The sequence below is a fragment of the Anabas testudineus genome, chromosome 1, assembly GCF_900324465.2.
Source record: "Anabas testudineus chromosome 1, fAnaTes1.2, whole genome shotgun sequence".
NCBI lineage: Eukaryota > Metazoa > Chordata > Actinopteri > Anabantiformes > Anabantidae > Anabas > Anabas testudineus.
Genome location: NC_046610.1, coordinates 11,955,104 through 11,961,103, shown reverse-complemented (window position 1 = coordinate 11,961,103; position 6,000 = coordinate 11,955,104). Strand labels below are relative to the sequence as shown.

At 39.5% G+C, this 6,000-nt stretch overlaps 1 protein-coding gene across 1 annotated transcript in view; it reads left to right on the top strand.

The window, feature by feature from the left end:
• The first annotated feature begins 243 nt into the window (after window positions 1-243).
• The window catches only part of ctnna2 (catenin (cadherin-associated protein), alpha 2), a 263,561-nt gene continuing 257,804 nt past the window's right edge, over window positions 244-6,000 (top strand). The window contains exon 1 of the mRNA XM_026360928.1: window positions 244-349. The gene's annotated coding sequence lies outside the window, so the exon portion shown is untranslated. The remainder of the gene's footprint in view (window positions 350-6,000) is intronic.

The window sequence follows — 6,000 nt, the reverse complement described above, 5'->3', positions numbered from 1 at the left end:
AACCAGCAAGGTTGCATTCTGGGTGAAGCATTCGCTCGGAGACCTCCCCAGAGGTCTGTTTAGAAATGGATGAGAGTCACAGAATAGGTCTTTGCAACAGTGTAAATTTCAGATCATGTGACAGTACATACACCATAAAACACCCAGTTCTCAAGGCTGCGTGACTTCAATCTGGGCGACTGTCTGCTGGTGTAGTTTTTATCCCCTGGCTTTTATTTGCCTTCAGCTTTATTAGGCAGTACAGAAAAAACTCAAGGAACAGACACAGAATGAAATGCTTGACACTTCTTCTGTATTAGAAGGGCAAGTGAACGGGTTTCCATGGAAAATCTAACGGCTACGTCTTAGGGTAAGACTCAGTTTGAGTGAATTCATCTGATGTTAGCTCTTATTATTTCTCTTGTGCTCAAGGCTTCAGGACGTTATCCCAGCAGATGCTTCTTCACGGTCAGTGTGAAAGCCAGTATTATGCAGAAAAAACATAGAGATGTTGCATGTTAACAAAGAAATTTAGACTGTCACTGGGACTGTATTTCTACTTCATGTTTAGAGTTATCTACTTAACCACTGACCTCAGCATGATTATTAATTCTACTCTTATTATTATAGCATTTTGGGAAATTGAGCCAAGTAAACTTTTGCTTAAGTGGTTTCACTTGACTTGATCTAGTGTTGATTTGTTTCTTAGATTAACTTATTTAAAAGTGTGCAGTCTCACAGTGACACACTGTCTTTGCTCTGTATCTTTAATTGTCTAATGTTTATATGTTATAATCTTCCTATAGTCGACACTTGAAAATGAGCTGCAGAGTTGAAGACCTAAGCTCGTTCATGACAGCTGCTGTAACAGAAATACCTGGTATAAATAATGCATTAAAAATTGATAGCAATTCTTCTCACAATGTTTCCTAAAGATGGTTCGTATTACTTTTTCTCACATCAAATGCCTTTAAAATAGGCAAATTTATGGTTTGTATTATCTCCTGCAGTGTGGGGGAATAATCTAAAGTGCAATTATGTAACACAATCATCCTCACAGTCAGGGGGCTTTTTCCCCTCTGTTGCGTTATTTTATTTCTGCACACATGGTTGCACCACTAATGTGTGTGGGTTCATTATATTGCAGTTCAGTAGTTGTTCAGTTACAGCACAAACCGTACGTGTATAAAGAACCGTGTAAAATAGAATACTAAGAAAAGTGTCATCTGAATTATGTTCTGACAACACATTTAATAATAGAATAAATAGAATAAATGCAGCACCACATTTAAACTATTATTGCATACAATAGTGTGTGACTGGTTGGTAGTGGGTGGGGGGTTTAGGTCAATACTCAAGTTGTACCTTTGGATTTCCTAACGTAAATAAAACGGATGAATGTTTGTGAACTGCTGTGCATCGATGAAATGGTCAGAGACAATTCTGGCTCTCCACCTATTTTAGAGCTTCTGCAAGGAAAATTAGCTGCATTTCCTGAACAAAAGCCAGAGAAGTAATTACAACACCTCCCTGAGGCCATGTTGGTACATTTACTCAAAGTCCTGTAGAATTAAATTTGTGTCTGAGAAGTAAAACTTCTCAGACCAGCTTCTCCTATGGCTTGTTTCTACTTTCAATCTACACTTGCATCTTCCCACCTACGCAGGAAGTATGAATAATTGATGGCTCTTTGTCTGTTACTCTCCCTTTTTCTCTGCTTCCGTCATTCATGGTGCTCTGCAATCTCCTCTAGTCACTAGACAGCTGTGAGGAACCAGAGTATACTCTGTTGCATGGTTGTTCTTGGCTTTCTCATGAAAGGTCATAACATTTTCAATCATCAAGTGCAGCTCATCTTCTTCAGTGGATGCTCATGTTTAGTTAGAGTTATTTTGAGGATTTTTTTTCCCAGTTTGACATCTTCGTGCAGTATTTCAAGGAGCTGGAGAAATGACAAAACGTGAATCATTCGTTCTGCAACAGCTGTGAATGTGTATATGATTTGATGAGGCCCAGATGAAGATGATGATGATGATGATGATAATTACTCCTCAGTTTCCTGCTTTCAATGGCTTTTCCCACCATCATGTTGCTCACACTGTGCTAATGTTCTCTGAATCTCCTCTTCATGTGTGTGGACGCTGCTTAGGGCAACTCATAGTCTTATTTTAAACCTTGTTGGGTTTTTTTTTTAAAGAAACAAAAGGATCCAACTTCAAAGCCGAGCAGGTGAGGAGCTGTTGCTGAGAAGGTGCAAAAAAAACAACAAAAAAAAACCATTAAACATTAATAGCACAGAAAACGTAGAGATCAGGCAGAATACAAATAGTTAGGTAAACATCTGAGTCCGTACTGCAGACATTAACTTGTCAGCCTTCATACAGTAGTTACAGTTGTCAGTCAACATACAAATCATTGTTATATATAATAAAACCAATTATATTATATCATATGTAATATCATTAAAAGCAATATGTAAAACGGCATTCAAACTATTTTTTAAAATCACTTTTATCACAGTAACTAAATGTTTTAACTTACATGACACAAAAAGATTAATAAAATATAATACACATTCAGAGTACTTCATCTAGTTTTTTTTCTTCCCCCCACTCAGTTTAACTTACATACGTGCTGAAAATAGAAACTGAATTGCTAGAAAGACATGAGAACTGGCCCTGAAGGCTCCGAACTTGTTTGAAACTTACAAAACAACCCGTACTGCTGTGCCTCAATCTGACATCCCTTTATCTTATTCTGCAGATAAGACGTGCTTGAAAATAGTGTATGACAGCTGCCTTCTGATTGAAAAGTGAAACCTTTCTCGGCTCATGAAATGCATTAGTTTGCGTTTTCTGTCCGCACATTTATTTTGTGAAAGGCCACCAGAACGTTGTCAAATTCAGAATATATCATCCTGCATAAATGTGGTAACTTCTCCGAGGGTTGTGTTTTGGAATGAAGCCTCAAATTCACCAACACAAAGACAAAACTGACAGACAGATGCTGTCCCAGCCTAACACGAAATCCCATTGTGTTGTGTGCGTCTTTGGGAGAAGCCGCGCTTGCTTATCTAGTCAGCACACTCCTGACAACAGTGGCTTGGTAACAAAACAAGCCACTGGGTGATGCAGAAAGGGCAACAAGATCACAAATATGCCAACTCATCCCTGAGTGCATAATAATCCACAGTACGTTTCACAAACATAACTGCTTTTTTTACTGGAGCGGATGCCGTCCCTTCAAGCATTTAATGAGATTGGTAGAGGGGGACGGTAAAACAAGCAAGAAGAACTATCTGACATTATTATGGTTTATTATGTTCAACTCTTGAAGCGGTGAATATGGGCACCTTCTTGTCCTAGAGCATGCTGACTCTATGGAGTAGATCGACATTCCAGTGGTGGCCTACGAGATGAGAACTTTATTACATATTGTAGACATGTTGCTTTCCAATTATTGTCAGCAGCCAAGCAGTAATGTCAGCACAGGGGGAAGGTAATGGTGTGTTGTTGCAGTAAGGCCTCCGCTTACATATCATCCACAGACCTCAGTGGTACCTGTGAATGACACTTTCCAGAGGATAAATGTGGCCATTAAATCATACCCAATGACCCAATGATATATTGTGTCCCGTTGTCCCGTAAATTATTCATTTCAACTCATCTATTAAATCATGAACAATCCTTAATTCATGACTTAGGACACTGCAGAATACCAGTAAAATATAAAGTACATTGTGCCGAGGACTACTGAGAATCAAAGGGACAGCACAAAGAAGGATGCCCAGCCGCTGCATGTGGAGGTTTCCAAAGAGCACAAGCTCAAATTCAAGTTAACAATGCAACAAGGTTAGACAATTTTCAGTAAGACATTTAACTCCAGTAGAATTCTCCTATTTTTAGTGAGCCTGATTGAAAGCGCTGGGGTAATTTTGAGCATATGCCCATTAAAATCATCATGTAAAGTGGAATGCTCATTTATTCGCTCTCATTCTCGTCTGCTGCATTTGAAATGTAATCTGACTCAACTGTGTGCAGAGACCATTTTAGATCTGATCACATTTAACAAGATCTTTTCTTCCTCTAAAAGCTATTTAGAGAGAGGGTGAACAGTTTCAATGATGCCTCAGACCAAGTGATACAGTACATTTGTGTTGATGGGAGGACGATAATGAGCAGAACGACGAGACTGGAGTCAGAAGAAATGATGTGGTGATTGCTGCTGTGATGAAAAGGTGTACCTGAACCAGTTAGTCGTAATGAATACAAGACTCCTAAGACTAAAATCACATGACATAGCTTTTATTCTTTACTTTTATTTTCACATGCACACAGCATTTGTGAAATGCAGATTTTTTCATCATACAATGTCCTTCAGAGCAATAAAGGACATTCTTCGGAGCTTTTAACAACGTGTTATATAGTCTTCATGATCTTTAGAGTAAAACCGTAAACTTTTTCAACTCTTAAGTGCGAATTGTTTTGGTTGCAAGGACACCAAGATGATTCTGTTCATGATTGTGACGTTCGACAATGAAATGGCTCTTGAGAGCTGCTCTCACTCCATGGAAATGACCCTTATTTCACAAAAGAGGGATTAAAAGAAAAAACAAAACTGTTTTTCTCTTGAAACATTAACCTCCAGTGGCACTTTTGAGTAAAAAGCAACACTTCTTTCTTGTCCTCATCCGTATTTTCGTCTCTCTACTCCACAGGATAAAGCCTGGGGTTTTATAAGTCAAGAGGCTGCAGAACTTTATTATTCAGCCCCAAAGTACACTGGGTTGGGTGTAGCGATGACCTCATTATGTTAAGAGAACAGCAGAAGCCAGTTCAGGGACATTTTCTGATTGCAGTCCCTGGAGTGCCTGGCCTCTGGGTGGAGGGATAGACAGAGGGGGCGGGGGGGTGGTAGTTGGGCACTGAATTTGAATATGTGTTATAAACAGATTGGCTTTGTGCAAGCCAAGTTTATGGACGGCACGTATTATTTGGACGTGTGTGCAGCACTCACACACTGTAGAGGCCATGCACTGTGTGAACAGCAGCGTGCCACCATCTCAGGGGAAATCTCAGTGTGAAGCTGTGCAGCTTTACAAGAAAAAGGAGCTTATGATCTTGTACTGCTTTATGCTGCCTGCCTTGATCTAAATATAATAAAGTAGTTGACGATCTTTGAACTCAAAGATAACTTTATTCCCACTGTAGCTGTGCTCCAGATGGATCAGGCCAGTGAACTAGGCTGGGAAACACTCTGAGACAACTACTCAACAGTAAGCCCATAGTCGCAGTCCCCCATGTGACAAATGAGGAATAGCCTGCTAACCTGTGCTGGATCGCTGCCATACACTGAAACACAAGCAGATGGGAGAGAATGGGAAAACAAACAAACGCACAAACAAAAAAAAAAGGAAGACACGACACACACAACCTACCAGAACAATGTTTAGTACAAATATAATGACTATCCTGATTAAGGCTAAGCTTAAAAGGGCTACGCCTCTTTCATGTTGTAAATTGGAGGTAGTGTTTTGATATTATTAATGTGAGCAATTTCCTAAAAACGCTGCTCATTTATAGCAAGAGTCCTCCTGCCACCACTGCACAGCATCAAAGGTCCATCTCATTCAGCGGTGTCTTTCTGGCCTAATGTGTTGGCTCGAACTCTGTGTAATCCAATTTTCTTGGAACTTCACAGAGGCTTTCGGTGATTACCTGCTCATTTCTGACTCTGTAATTGTCCTCGAGTTCAACAGAATAAACTTCATAATAACTCTGTGTGTCTCCCTTCTGTGCCTGTCATGCAGACTGACATGATGATTATGTGTTTTTGAAATACATGAATAGAAGCACATTCCTGTCTGTACAGTAATGGTTTTATTAGGTAGTAAAAATAGGAATGACGGTAGTAATTATGTACGCTCACTAAACACTTTATTAGCTGCACCTGTACAATCGAATTCAATCCAATACAGCAGCTCTACCATGAAATCTACATTTACAAGTTTATTATTTCTCA